A 17026-nucleotide genomic window follows, 5' to 3' on the forward strand; every position below is an offset into this window, starting at 1 on the left:
GGAACAGGTGCATGTCATCTCAGTCTCAGTCTGGAGCTCATTTCAATAAGCTTAGATGGGCTGAATTTTTTAAGACAACACTATTAGTTGTCTCATTTGTTATAGTCATTCTTTGCAGTTCTCACATCTGTCAAAGTTCACACAAATAGCCCTCTAGAGGAAGCAGATGTTACAAAGTTATAATTTAGATGTTTGTTTTGACTCAGACAAGATGTGGACAGCAAACATCCTGGCCTATTAAGCAGCATTATCAAATGCAAATTATTGATGACTATTTTTATTAATTTTCACTTTTTTGAAATGCTGAAGTCAGGAATTAGTACTGAGGAAAAATAATATTCTCAGAATACTTAGCCCTTAAATAGGAAGGGGGTAAGGATAGAGGGAAATAATAGATATAAATAGATAGATAGTTATTGGTAAATGATAGAGAAAAATAGATGAGAAATATTTAGATAGATATTGATATATCTGAAAACCAAGTGCAATTTTGTATTTATACTTGTAATTACATGAAGATGTTAGATTGACTTAACAATATCCAGTAATATTTAATTTACAAAATGTTGCACCATGAATAACATTTCATTCACAATAAAATGCTAGATATTGTTTAGTGAAAAAGATATAGATATACTTTGTGTAATATTAAACTAGGTATTTGATTTTGATTTTAATTTTATTTTATTCATACATCTTATGTAAGTGTATTTATACTAATTCTCAATAATTAAGGGTAGATTTTTAAAAGAGTCTATTAATTTTCATTCTGTAGCATTTTAATTTCACTGTTTCTATATTAATTTACAAAACAGACACAAAAAATTGAAACAAATATAATTTTCAGTTTGCTATCATAGCAGGCACACCTTCTGTTTAAACTTCAGCAGAATTTCTAACTAAAACATATTACTTTTCACTTATCTTATTTGGTGTCTATTTCCTCAAACTAGAACATAAACTCCAAGTACATGAATATTCGTTTCACATAAACTAGAACTGTACTTCTTGCACTGTAGGTGTTCAATAAATGCTTACTGAAAAAATAAAGGAATGAGCACCACAAATAGTAGGGAATGAAAAAAATAGTTTTTAAAATACAATATGTTATTCTTACTCAGGTACACAAATTTTTTTAAAAAGCATAGTATCACTATTACCACTAATTCTACTACTGCTAATAATAAATATAATGATTATATTATGATGATAACAAAGCAAGAGAATCCAGAACACAATATACAAAAAATAGAATATATATTTTTGCATAGAATATTTTCTAAAGTAAGGTTTTGATGGATACATATTAAGGAAAATTTTCCCCTGTTTTGAAATTCCAAAATGTATATTTATTATGTTAAGTAATATTAATCTATTATTAATTTAATGAAAATATTAAAAGTATACCAAGTTCTGTATATTCTTTTGATTTTCTGAGTAGAAAAATATTACATATACTTTCTACTAAATTTATAGACAATAGCATCATCTTTTTCTGCAATGAGTGAATTCCTCATTTAATTACTTAATTCTTTCAAACTAGATTAAATGCTCTTATTTCATATAAAAAAGGTAAAATCCCATCCATCTTGTCTGTGAGTATAAAAATGTATAAACAAATTCAAAGCTAAATTTATAAACATAACAGAACATACCACATATTAATCTCTGTCTTTATTTTTAAAAATGTTATTTTTTTTAAATTACTATTTAATCCCCTTATACCCCCCTTCTTTCCCCCACAATCACCAAACTGTTCTCCATGACTATGACTCCTTTTTCCTGTTTGCTCAGTCCCTCCACCCCTTAATCTCCCCCTGCCCATAGCCGTCGTCCTGCTCTCCATCTATGAGTCTGTTTCCACCTTGCTTGTTAGTTCAGATTGTTCATTAGATTCCACATTTGAGTGAAATCATATGGTATAAGGTAAATGGGGGCAGTCTAGCTTCCTCACCCGGGTGCTTGGATAACTAGGGGGAGCAGCTTCTCACAACCTTGAAGGAGCCTGATAAAGCAGTGTTCTCACAGCCTGGAGCCTGGGTCTCCTGGTTTTGAGCCCGGGTGCAATAAACTGCTTCTTAGCCTTGAGTAGGCTCGCAGATGCTGCTCATGCTAGGGCCTGCAACAGGCTTTGTTTGGGCTAGTATTTAATGGGTAGGAGCTTTGGGTGAAGGAGGGTATCAGGTGTGGCCTTTGTGATTCCCTGGACACAGGCTTGTGGCCTATGTGACTTCCCTGACACGGGCTTGTGGCCTGTGTGACTCTCCAGAATAAAGGCATGACAAGCATCCCCACGGCTCCACACATCTTCTTCCATCTACCTGAGTCTCGGGTGTACCTGCCAAGCCTAGAGAGGCTTCACCACATGGTATTTTTCTTTCTCTGACTAGCTTACTTCACTTAACGTAATGTTCTCCAGATACAGGCGAGCTGTCACAAAAGGTAAATTTTTCTTTTTTCACAGCTGAGTAGTATTTTACTGTGTAAATGTCCCATAGTTGTTTTACCTGCTCATCTACTGATGAGCACATGGATTGCTTCCATATCTTGGTGACTGTAAATAATGCTGCAATGAACATAGGGGTGCTTATGTTCTTTCAAATTAGTGTTTTGGGTTTCTTCAGTGATATTTCCAGAAGTGAGATCGCTGGGCCAAAAGGCAGATTCATTTTTAATGTTTTGAGATATCTCCATACTGCTTTCCAAGTGGTAGCAACAGTCTGCATTCCCACCAACCGTGTAAAGGATTCCCTTTTTTATCACATCCTCACCAGCACTTGCTGTTTGTTTATTTACTGATGATGGCCATTCTGACAGGTGTGAGCTCATATCTCATTGTGGCTTTAATTTATATTTCTCTGATGATTAGTGAAACTGGTCAAATTTTCATATGCCTATTGGCCATCTATATGTTCTTTTTAAAGTACTGTTTATTTAGATCCTTTGGCCACTTTTTAATTGGATTGTTTGTTTTTTTTGGTGTTGAGCTTTTAAAGTTCTTTATAAATTTTGGATATTAACTCCTTACCAGAGGTATCATTGAATATGTTCTCTCATTCTGTGGGTTGTCTTTTGTTTTGTTGGTGGTCTCCTTTGATATGCAAAAACTTCTTAGTTTGATGAAGTCCCATTTGTTTATTTATTTTTTTTATATCCTTTGCCTGGGAAGATATATCAAATAAAATATACTATGAGCATATCCGAGATTTAACTACCTAGATGTTTAATCTTTGGCTATTAATGTCTGGTAAATTTAACAGAAAGGAATAATTAAAACATACATAAAAATAACATATAAGTCAAATGGGTGTAATATTGAGTTGAGATATTCCAATGTCCTTGCATTTTCTGGGAAATGTATATCTACTTTTAATTGAAATGCAGCTAGTGATTTTTAGATTTGAAAAAAAGCAACAACTAAAATATTTGTAAAGAAAAACACAAATGTTGAACAAATGGTGGTGTATAAAATTCAAAACAAAGTAGAATGATTAATTGCTAGGAGATCAAGTGGGAAAAATTGATTAATGATAGATTTTATCTCATGTGTACATTAAATGTGCCTGGACTCTATCTCTAGAAAGAATATAATAGGCAAATGCAAAGCAGGGATCTTGTTGCCTCATAGAAATATCAGGTAAATTAAAAAAATCACTGTTTTAATTACATTTTATAGTTAAGGGGCCAAAGATAAAATAAGATTCCCAAGAGAAAAGCCTTCCCTGAGTGCCATGATATCATTGGTTAATTTCTTTCAGAATACTTGCTGGTCTGCTGTTATAGCACTTAAGGATAGGTGGGTCTACCAGGGAAAATGCAGCAAATTATATTAATCCCTTACAAAATAAATCAGTGATAATTATTGCAATATTAGTAATATTCTCCCTTCTTTACAACAGAATATAGTATTTTCCTTAAAATAAATATTGTCATGAATCAAGGTACAACCAAGTACAGTAATTCCTCATGTAGCATTGCTCACAGGTTCTTGGAAACTGCAATCTTAAACAAAACCAGTGTAACTAAATAAATTTTACTATAGGCTAATTAATATAAATAAGAGTTAAGTTCCTATAGCATATTTCTGGTCACAGAAATCTCACTAAATGTCTAAATAAAAACCAAAACACTTCTAATATTAAATAATGAAATAAATGTGAGCTATAAATATAGTTAAGAAACAGTAATAAAAAGGTAATTCTTTTCTAGCCCACTTATTCCAGTTTGGGGTCACAGGTGGTCTGAGCTTATCTGTGCAGTTCAAGAGGCATGGTAGAAACCCACCTTAGACATGACACCATTCCATTGGAAGGCACGCTCATACCCACAACCACTCACATGCCAATTCACCTAACCTACACGTATTTGCGATGGGGGAGGTACCCACACAGACATGGGAAGAACAATACCAACTCTACACACACAGTGGTCCCAAACAGGAATGGGTTTTTTTTTCCTCATCAATTTTATAACAAAATGACTTTGAATAAAATGACATTGTTTGAGGATCTGCTATATAAAGTTTCTATAAACTGTGGATTCTAAGGTGTTTTTTAAAAATGTATAGCTACATAAGGCTTTTTACTGTTTTTACTTAATTCAAGTATTCTATGTCTATGTAAACAGGTATAGAAAAATATAAACAGGAAAATATTATGTGAATTAAATTAAGCTGATGTAGCTAAGTATGGATAATATGCCTTAAACAGACCACTTCATTAGTTTAATCAATATTTTATAGTTTAATCTCCCCATTTTTTAAATTTAAAATCTTAATCTGATTCCTGCAGTTAGACTATAAAGACACAGGGAAAATAAGCGAAACCATCATCTGTCTAAATTGGATCATTGACATTTGTAAATAATTTGTCAGGAAACATTTGGTATACGGTGAGCACATCAAAAAATACATAAATTTATAATCCGCTAACACTAGAGAGAGAGAGAAAGGTTAGTTAGGAGATTGAGCATATGAAGGCTATAAAAAGGCAATATAATTGTTTAAAATTTTCATTGATTATAAGATACAGGTCATGTTTCCTTTGCAAGCATATTGATTCAGTGCAAATATACTTTCTTTGTTTCTGGACCAGACACCCAAAGGGCAAAGAGCACTAGGAGACAAGGACAATCTTAGTCCAAGCTCTAAGCCTGAGGTAAAACCAGGCTGAAAGTCCCCCAGGATGCAGTTTCACCTCAGTTTCACCCTCAATCTGGATGTTAGAGATACAGGATCCCAGGTTGAAACACAGGTAAATTAGACTCTCCTCTTCAGTGCAACAGGCTCTACCCTCCATGTCGTTCCCTTGTTTCTCATCACCTCAGAATACGAAGCTCATTTTTTTTTCTACAGAAGCTTTTTTTTTAATGTAAAAATTTCTTCATACAAAAACTTCTTCAAGTACTAGACATATGCCAATAGCTGCCTAACTTCTAGAATTTGGTCCACTAACCCTTTACCATGTTAACACTTTGACATTCAAATTACAATTATTGTTTTATTTTATTCATAAATTTGGTGTTTTTAGCAGAGAGGTTCATCTTAAGCTCTCTGCAAGAGAACACTGTTACCAGAATAATATTAATATTTGATGAACTATTTTATTAAAATTATACTAAATAAATTTAGTATAATAAATTAATATAAAGCCCATTTTTAGTCATATCACACCACTTTTTTAATGGCAGTCACAAAACAGAAAAACATTATTATTTTTTGTGGAAGATATTTTGATGATTTTATCCATCTTTGTTTCAAATTACACAATAAATTTAGCCATCAACTACTTAGCCCTACATTAAATACATTAAGATATAGGCATACACTAAAAAAAGTGACAAAATATGTTTCTCAATATATTATCTTCAGGTAACACACATTAGAAGTACACAACTGAAAATTAAGTAAGCTTTTAGTCATATATACTAAATTGTTACGATTTTGATGAAAATAAATCAACCTTGTTCATAAGAAACATTCCTAATACAGAGTAACATCCATTCACACTGTCATAGATATTAATCTACATGACAGGAAAATTTAGAGAGTTAAAAGGAGATATAAACTGTGAAGCCAGAGCTTTCCTCAATTTGTTTAATCACAGAATAGCATCAAAGTCTACAAAGCAAACTATTGAACACATCCTGGATAGTGATATTTGTTTTTATGCTTTGTAGAACTTAGATCAGAGAAAATGGCATCTTTACTTTTCCAAGTTCTCATCATCTATTTTGTGTTTTCTAAATTATTCATGAATGAAATAACAGTTTTCTGCATTAAAAATGGATAACTACATCAAGAGACTGTACAAGATTAAATGTAAGTGGCAAAGGAATCAAAGTTTTGGCAGCTTTTATGATACCCATTCATCTACAATGTGTAACATAAATCATTATGCCATCTTTGGTAGTAGGATGCATGCTCAGGGACAGAAGGTTTTCCCATTGATACATAGGGCCATTACACTTTAATAAAAAATAATTTTCTCTTCCTATAAGATACTTGTCAAACAACAAGAAAAAATTTATTTATTTGTTTTAGAAGTTAGTATATAAAAATCTTAGAACAATCAGGCAATACATATTAATTTTTAGTTATATTTTTCACTCATGTATGAAATACCTTACATGATACAATGCTATCAGCTAAGGTTAATATAATAGGGTTAATTAAGCTAATGCTATTAGCTTAATTTTTAGTGGAAAAATTAATGTCCTCTACAGAATATTCTTTCACTGCCTCCATACTTATACCTTTACTGAGACTGCATGCAGAGAGGTATAAATGATTCCCTAATTGCTATAATAATTTTTTCATGGCAATGGAAAATTTAACTTTAAAATTTATAAAACTAAATATTTTTAACAGTATGAAGCATACCATCTTTTCAAGTACTCAATATTTAATTCTCTCTCCCTGACCCCTCTTTTTCAGAGATATAAAAATAAAAATGTTGGTTGAATATTCCTTAGATCTTCTGGGCTTAATTCAAGAAAGTGCTTAACTATACTAATACTTAATAAGAAGAATCTTATTCAATTAATCTGTGAACTAAAAAATAATTTATGTATAGAAAATATTTCCCAAGGATATTAGAATTCCAGTGCGTACTATGCTTGTATGTAAAGCCAGAGGCTGAAATGTTGAATACAAATTTTTTCTATTATAATATCTTATCTACAAATTGGATATGGTCATATGTCACATAAATTTTTGAATAAGAAGCTAGAATGTCAATATTTTGAAAGTTTCATCTGATCATAATACAGAATAGCTTTGGGCCCTGCTTCCACTAATAGAGATATGGATAAATTATAAACTTGCTTGCTGCGGAACTCATAAGTTATATAGTAGTCAGTTCTGTAACAGAAGTAGTGGAATAAAAATAAGAATGTACAATGTGTGCATTTTTTTAGTATATCAAAGTTATTGCACTATGTGATGAAATTCATTAAAAACTTAAGTCAATTTGTTAATTGCTGAAAGAAATAAAAAATCTCTAATGCCTTTACAGATAAGGTTGCCCATGCAACATACTCATGATTTTCCCTTACAAACATGCCCAAATCCATTGTAGTTGTCTTCTGCTCATAAGTGTATAATCATTGGGGCTGACCTGGGAGAGTGGGGAAGGTCTACTTTCCAAATAATATAAAGAAAAGACTCAGAGTAAAGGAAATTTTGGTCTTTCTGAACTATTTGAGCCAGAATTGTAAAAGTAAGTCTTAGAGGTCAAAAGATTTCAGCAACAGGACAATAAGGTCATACGCTAACGATGGTAGGGCAAGTTTTTGGTAGCAATGACATAATGCCAGGTCCAAACTCTTACCCCTGAAATTCTTATGTACAATGATATAAATAAACTCATCGTCTGCTTGTGATTCTCCTTAATAAATTAGATATATAGCACATACTTTAAAAAGCTATTACATTTTAATAGATCTTCATATTAATCTCCATGGAAATCTCAATGCCATAATTGTGCAAATTATAATCCCTGAAATATAGCAGAATTATTTACTAAAATAATGTTATGCTTAACTTTAAATTATATAAAATAATAATGCTAATAATAAATAGTTTTAATAAAAACTTATACAAATTTTAACATAACACTTCTGGCCTTTTTAATTGTCAGTAGTAGAGTACCTATTAATACAATGTCAATTTTTATATATAAAAAATTTCAGTTCACATATATATAGTTCTTCATTCCTTTGTATTATGTTCATATACTCATTACCATTATACACACTTTATAATTTTTTTAACAAATGAACAGTATATTTATTATAAATTTAAATATCTAGGACACATATTCTTTTAAAATATCAATTTGAAGAAAATTAGTTACTTATATACATTATTCATCACTTTCAAAATACAAAAAAAATTCAATTTGAGCATGTTATTTCATAAAATTTTCACTTAATTTAAAATTGGCCTGTAGTTACATATAAAATGAAGAATAGTATTATTCTTCATTTTTCTCCTAGACCACCAGGTATGTTGAGATCACTCAGTTGCAATAGTTGAGTTTGTTCACCTTTGTCCAGCCACTCATCCAATGGCAACAAGGAACACACTGTGCTATTGACTTTTGTTGAAATGTGTTATAAGGGCAAACTGTGACATAGTACCTATTATCAGTTTGATTCCAATAATTGAGCCCAGATTTTTATTTGCTGCTTTCAGTGAGAGGAGTGGGACACGCTCTTCTATAATGCTACCATAAATGAGAGCTCTGGGAGGAAAGAATACAATATGCTTTAGGACACACCAAATGTTTATGAATTCTCAGTTGGAAAACTACAGATGGTTACAGGAAGTATAGTATCAAGTACAAAACAATGTCTATAGAAAATGACATCTTTCTGTCTTTTATCATGAAAAATAATACAAATATTTTACTTATGTGTTTAAAAATCAAAATCAAATTAGACATCAAATTTATTTACTCCATAGTAAAATTTCCTCAGTCTGTGAAACAATACAGTTTCAAAGGTCTCTCCCAATTATAACCTTCTATGAGTCTGTGAATATATATCTGTGTGATTTAACTAACTGCTCAATGATATCTCTTACCCAATATTTTATGCTTGTTTCTTTTTTTAACTTCATGATACAATTAACAGACTAAATCATCTGTATTCACATCAATAACACTTTTATTCCATTCAATTGCCTGTGGAGTATAAATGAAAAGTAGGGCTTACAATAATACCATGAAATTCTTTTTTTATGAAATTCTATTAAATATGAGTGGTGTCTTCTTCTTTACCCTTGACTTCTCAGCAATAGGAAAAGGGCACTTACTTGGGAGTAAAAAATGTGAAAAGGAAACTATAGCTGGAATTTTGTACCAGTTCTCCATCATTTAACAAACCGCACTAAAAAAACAAAATGTTTAGATAAGAAATTTTTGTTTTTCAATACCAGAAACAAAGTGGTGACATGATTATAGACATAGACATTAAGACTTAAAATGAGGGAATATTGTTAGTAATATGCCAACACATTTGAAAACAATGGAAGTGGACAAAATCTGGAAGAAATGGCTAATCAAACTACCTCTTTATACATTAAGGGAATTTAATCTATAGTTAAAAGCATCCCTTTAAAGAAAACCCCAGGCCAGTTGGTTTCACTAATGAAATCTATCACACTTATAAGGAAATAATGTCTAGAATTGGTTCTACACAATTTCTTCTAGCTATGAAACAGGAGAGATTCTCCCACATTACTTAAAAAAGTCCTTTACTACTCTGATAACAAAATCAACAGAATGAATATAAGAAAATAAAACCACAAATCAATCTCTCATCAATACAAAGGAAAACTTCTAATTAAACTGTAGCATATTGAATTAAAAAAAGGCATAAACTTCAGCAAACCAATTCTAGGAAAATATAAAAAAGGCAATCAATTATGACAAGTTGAATTTTATCTTACAGGGATATGAGATTCTTTAACATTCTTAAATTTACCAATTCAATTCATCATATGCATAGATTAAGGAGGTAAAACTCATATGGTCATCTCAATAGATGCAAAAACAAGACAAAATTGAACACTGATTCTTCATTAAAGGGCATCTTTAAAATTCTGACTAGTATCATGCTTAATGATAAAAACTGAATGTTTTTCCTTAAGAAAAATAAGAGGTCAGGAATATGCATGCATCATTACTATTTCTATTCCTCATTGTGCTAGATGTAATAATCAATTTTATAGAGAAAGAAAAATAAATTAATTAAATATGAATTAGAATGATAAATAAAATAACTTCTATTTGTAAACCACTGAAGACCTATAGGAAAAATTGTAAGTACTCTACAAATGAGTTACTGAAATTTATAAGTGAGTTTAGCAAGGCCGAATGATACAAGAGAAATCTAAATTATTAATTATACTTCTACATACTACATCAAACATTTGGGTTTGAAATAAACTTTTAAAATAGCATAAAAATATCATATATTTATATATAAAGTTACAAACTATGTGGCGGCCCATTGAAATCTGTAGCTCAATTTTTAAAAAATTAAAGAAATAAATATATGAAAAAATATACTATGCTCATTACAGGGAAGACTCTTTATTGTTAAAAAGTTGATTCTTCCCATATGGAGCTAAAGATTCAATTAAATTCCAATAAAAAGAGAGAAAGCTCTTTTTTTTTGTATAAAGTCACAATCTAACTATAAAATATCTATCTATCTAGACATTCCTTAGAATAGCTAAAATAATTTCGGAAAAGAACATGGAAACCTTATACTATATATTTGATTTCAAGACTGGGTAATATCAAATCATATTAACCATGACTTTTTATGCCAGCTTAGAAATATGTTTTCTTGCATTTTATTTATTTATTTATTTATTTATGTTGTTGTTGTTGTTGTTGTGGTAGTATACTTGTCTCCATTTTCCCCCTACCACTCCCCTCCATCCCCACCCCCCACCCTCAATCCTTCTCCCCTTTGGCTTTATCCATGTGTCCTTTATACTTGTTCCTTGACCTCTCCCCTTCTTTCTCACATTATTCCCTTCCCCCATCCCCTCTGGTTACTGTCAGTTTGTTCTTTATTTCCCCATCTCTGGTTCTATTTGGCTCACTTGTTTGTTTTGCTGATTAGGTTCCATTTATAGGTGAGATCATATGGTATTTGTCTTTCACCACCTGCCTTATTTCACTTAGCATAATGCTCTTCAATTCCATCCATGCTGTTGCAAATGGCAGGAACTCCTTCTTTCTTTAGGCTGCATAATATTCCATTGTGTAAATTTCTTTTTCTTTAAATGGAACAAACCAAAGCCAAAAAAGACAAATAAGTAATGGGCTGGTTTTCAACATAATTCCAAAATAATTCTAACTGAAGAAGATGCTTTCAACAAAAGCTGCTGAAACAATTGGATATCCATATAGAACAGCAAATAGAATGTCAGCGCTAACACCATATAAAAACGTGTCTCAAAATATTTCATAAAACTCTGAAAGAGATAAAAGAACACAAGTTCTTTAGGGACAAAAACAGAATAAAATTGTATGACTTTGGATTTGGTCAATATTTCTTAAACAGTTTACAAAAAAACAAAACAAAACAAAACAACAAACCAACATAAAAATTGGCCTTCCTCAATTGTACTTCATAAAAATTAACACTTTTTGCTCTTCAAAGATATGTTCAGAAAATGAAAAGGCAAGCTACACATTTAGAAAAGATACTTGCAAGTCACTTATCTGCTTAGCAATTTGTGTCCAGGATGAATAAAGAGATTTTAAAACTTAGTAAGACAATTAAAAATGGGCACAAGCTGTATAAGCCTTTAAACAACAACAAAAAAAAGCCCAATGTCAAGTACATAACAAAAAAAAGGGTCAGTGTTGTTAACCAATATTGAATGGAATTTAATACCAGGGAGAGATATGAGACAGAGAGGGGCAAGGGAGAGAGAGAGAGAGAGAGAGAGAGATTACTTTAAGTAACTGGCTAATGTCTTTGTGGGAAGGTGGGAAGTCTGGAAAGTCTGAAATCTGCGGGGCAGGTTGGGCTGAATACTCAGTGAAGGGCTCATTTGCAATTTAGAATTTGATGACAGCCTGGGAGCAGAATTTCTTTCTCTGCAGGAAACTTAATTGTTTCCCTTTAAGACCCTCACTGGTTGAATGAGACCCACTCACACACACCAGGGAGGATGCTCCCATTTATTCAAAATTGCCTGATTTCCATGTTTACCACATCTAAAAATACCTTCTCAGCAAATTCTGGTGTTTGACCAAATACTTGGTGCCATTCATAGCTTCAACAGGTTGAAATCAACCATCACACAGGGAGAAGACAAAGTCTTTTAAGTGAAAAATACAATCTAATCAAAGAATAAAAGAAAATATTCTCTTGTATATTAAAATAACAATAACATGTGCATACCTTAAAGTGATAAGTAATGATGTATTTTATCAAATAGACATTAGAAATATTTTACAGCTCAAATGGATTTTTAAAAAGCACCATTATACCTTGCTAATTAAAGCACTTTAAATGAGGAGAATGGTATAAAATGAGGCTGGAGAGATATACAAAGCTAAATCATGTAACAACTTAATATTGACAGTTTTGAAAATTACCAGAGCTCTCTGACCCTGGAAAATCTTCCCATCCTTTCATGTTTCAGTAAGCAGAGTTCAGCAAAGAAACGTCCTTCCCCATGTTACTTAGTAAAGACAGCTGACAAGGCAAGACACAGACCCTTCAAATTCTCATTCTTAGTTAAATAAATAGCTGAACTATTTGTATGCTCAAATCAATCATAATAAAATGCTCATTAATATGATTAAATGAAACTTGAGTTAAGCTTCTCTTCTTTCTCCTAAGTCCCTGAATTTAGGTAGACCTCAATCTCAAACCCTTCTGACAAGAGACTGACTTCAGGGTGAAACATTTTCTCATCTGTTGTGTTATTATGCCCCATCGTACTTCCTGTTTGCCTACACCAAGTTCGTTTTAGTCTTTTTCACTGCTTCATATAAAAGAAAATTTATATTCTGCTTGGCCTCTGGGAGATCTGCGGATCTCAGAGATTTTCCCCACTTGCAAATGCCCATCTTTCTCTATTACAATAATCTCTTTCCCATTTCTTGAAATTATCTTTTTGAATACAGTCTCTCCTTAACCTAAGTCCTGATTTTTTTTAAATCTAAAAATACACATGATGTGAGTTTAGGATTTTTATTAAGTCCTTGGAAACCACTGAAATATTTAAAACAGGAAAGATGTGATTCATTGGGGTTTGGATATATTTCTTTGATTGACCAAGAGAGAAAAAGATTGGACTGAGGCAAAAAGGTCAATTTAGGAGACAACTACAGGAATGGAGACTGGAGTTTTTGATTTGGACTCTAGTGGATATAGTAGAGGAGGAAGACTTTAAGAAATAAATGTGGGGGCTGTGGAAACAAGACTTCGCTGACAGATTTAGGGCAGAATTATGACAAAAGAAGAATCAAAGTTATCTCTGGTCTCTTAGCAAGAGTAATAGGGTGGATGATCATATCTTTTCCTGGGAATAGGAAAGATGGAAGAAGATTGGTGTTTGTTTTTGATAGATACACCTAGTGGCTTATTGTATCTGTAAACCATGAGCTCAGATAAAAAGAGAACTCTACAGGGTACATGAACTAGAAAATCCCCAGCATAGAGGTTAAATGCAGGCTGTAGGCCAAAAGAAATAATCAAAAAAGAGAAAGAAGAAGAAGAAAAAAAAAAGAAGAGGATGTATCCCCTAGCTCTAAGGCTTCATTTTTTTTGTTTTTTTTTTAATTTGAAGAAAAAGAATCAGCAATGAAGGCTGAGAGGCAGCCCACTCTGAAACAGAAAGGACACTGGGTAACTTCATTGTCATGCCACACAATGGAAAATCTTTGCAATTTATTTTATTCTGTTCTATGAATATTTTTACAGGGTAAAGCACTCACAACTACTGTTGTGAGTAATGCTAAGTAAGTGTTCTTTATATTTCACTGGTATCTCCCCTTTCTACAAGTAGTCTTCTTTATTTTCTGATATGTCAGGTGCTACTTAAATGTGTTCCAATAATAGGCCTTGTATGTATTTTAAAGTTTAACTCTCTTATCTAGCCATTAAATGGCTATATTCTATATTTTATACTACATTGTGAACTTGCAGCTCTGTTCTCTCACTTAATAAAACAGTAAAAATATTTGTAAATATTATTAAAATATAGACAAACAAGTTGAAAGGGATAATAAGTAATTCAATTTGTGGAATAGTGAGCTCAAGACTCCCATTATAATCAGGCCAAAATGAAAGGATGGCAGACTTAAGGTGCTTCAGCCTAAGTCCTTACACAATATGGATTAACTAATGCAGTGTTTAAAAAAAGTATCTGAGCATTTTTTGTTATATTGGTGAGTATGATCGGATGCTAATATTAAGTTGCTTTCACTATGGCAATATATTTGTCAGTTGTAATAGGAAAATTACCAAAGGGGGTAAAAAAAAGAGTGCATTTATCTTTGGCCATAAAAACAAATTTGGTGTTTGTTGTTGTTGTCAATATTATACACATTCTGAAAAATAACTGGAATTGAACCTAATGCAGATTGATTCAATACAGATGTATTATATTAAAGCATAATTTAAAAAATTGTAAATGCTTAGGCCTGGTGAAAAAAAAAAAAGAAGCCACACAAAAATCAGAGATATCCCCATAAAATCATGCTTTCTGAAAATGGCTGAACTTCTTTGCGGCTTGGTATAAAAATAAATGAAGTTCCTTCTACAAATGGTAGGACCCACTGGAGACCTGGTGACAATTTTTGAATGTTTCAAAGCATATCATGTAAGATTCGACAACATGAAGCTCAATCAATGTAATGGCTTTCCTGGCTGCCAGTTTCTGTTTTCTCTGTGCTTGGTACCTGCAGACACAATCAAGAAAAATTACTGTACTGTGAGACTCATTTAGGAAAAACAAAACAAAACAAAACAAAAAACTTTTCAGGTCTTTGAAAGGTTAGGAATTTTTTTGTTATAGAAAAGTAATATCAAAAAACAATTTTCACTGGCTTTGAACAAATGAACATCTAAAATATTTGGCAACATAAATGGTTTAATTATTTATTTTAAAAGAAAGGCCATTATGCTCCATTTCAACATGCATTAATATCAAATATAACTAATACTTCTCCATGAAAACTTCTAAGAATACTAACACTTACAAAGTTTTAACTCTCCCACCTTTCAAAATGGTGTGTCTTAAAGAAAATGAGAAAACTATAAATGTATATATCTCAGAGCTGGTGGCATTCTGAAGGTAAATTTTGAAACACATGAATGATCTTTAGGCAGGAGTTTGATTTCTTAAAAAAAAATGAAAAGAGCATTCTCAGCTTATTTTGGCAGAAACATTGCTTTTTTTAAAAAAGCATTTGTCCATACTAATATATTTGTCAACAAACTTTGATACAAAATGTTGGCAGAAACATATGGCATGAAGACACTGCTTTTTAAAGTATTATTCTGAAAGAAAATAACGGAGAAGATGAAATTGCCAATCTTTGGCAACATGTTTCTGGCGCCAGCATGGCAAAAGTCATTTGTCATATAAAAATCATTTATTTAAAAAAGAAAACTTCCTAATTCTTAAAAAAAACCCCGAAATTTCTCATAAAACAAATTCTAAGTCATATGATCATTAAAATGTGTATTTTGTACTTACCAATGTTTTAAGTTTATAGTGTTATATTTTCTATTCCTTAGGTATGCAGAAAACCCAGACCATGGGTGCTGTAATTTGCTGTTATCTAGCCAGATGAGCTTTGAGGGCATGTGTGAAAAAAATCAGATGTAGGAGGTCACCATTATTCTACATGAAACCACAAGGACAAGATGATTAGGTTTTAAGGAAAAGAGTGTCAGTGTAGGGTTTGGAAAGATAAAGCTGTGACAGAACTCAGAAATGTGTTTGACTACCCATATGCACATTTCAGATGAACAGGGGGAAAAAAAGATGAGCTTTTCTCTTTGCTCAGATGCAAGCAATCTCTAGGGCACCTACTATACTCACCACATCCATCTCAACCTCACCCTGCTCACAAAGGGTGAGGTAGAGAACTAATCACTGACAGGGTTTTCATGAGTAACAGTACTTCTGTTGTCCTCGTGCCCATCTGTGTAGTCTCTCACCTCAATACTTTTTCTCTTCCCAGGTTAATACTGCTCCAAGTTTTCTCAGGTCCTTTCAATGAGCAAATTTTTTCCAATTGACGCATCTTCACTTATTTATTTATATATTAAGTATTTAACGTTTTTTTAAGTATCAGCTCTTTCAGGAATTCTACGGTTTACTGCAAGCTGGATTACGGGTCTTTCCTCTGTTCAACTACCATAAATTGTGCACATATCCATCACTGAACTTGGCATGTTATTCTGCTAGTAAGCAAGCTTCCACTTATATAGTATAAATGCTTCACGATTTCTTCTGTATCTTTGCAATTCCCTAGTGTGTCTCAAAGAGTCTAACATTTAGTAAGTGCCCAATAAACATTGGTGAAATGAATTGATGAATAAAGAAAATGTAACTGTTTTAGAAGTGCCTGCAGTCTGCATGGTCCCAGCCTATGGCAAAAGGTTTACCTAGTGCTTTTGTTTGTTATGGCAGGAGGGCACTGGTCTCCACAGAGCAGTTCCCTATGCTTGTGTCTCTGGCTACAGGGTGACTTGGACATAAATATTGACCAGACCTCCCCCAGAGGCTGAAATCATGGAGCATTTCACTGAGTGAACTCTCAGGTGATCTGCTTTCTATTCTTGTCTCCAGCCATGTCCTCTTTGGGACACACATGCGAATATTTCTTCTCTGTATGATGCAAACTAGGAAGAGCAAATCCATCCTCAAAGATCTGGCTTCCCTCATTGATCAAAAGAGTATTTAATAGTGAAGGACTACCTGTCCAAGATCATTATAATTCTTGAAGTTCAAAAGCCAGTTTCTTTCCTTTCT

This window comes from Pteronotus mesoamericanus, unplaced genomic scaffold (genome assembly GCF_021234165.1).
Source record: "Pteronotus mesoamericanus isolate MK-2021 breed Mesoamerican mustached bat unplaced genomic scaffold, CSHL_Meso_final contig_180, whole genome shotgun sequence".
Classification (NCBI taxonomy): Eukaryota; Metazoa; Chordata; class Mammalia; order Chiroptera; family Mormoopidae; genus Pteronotus; species Pteronotus mesoamericanus.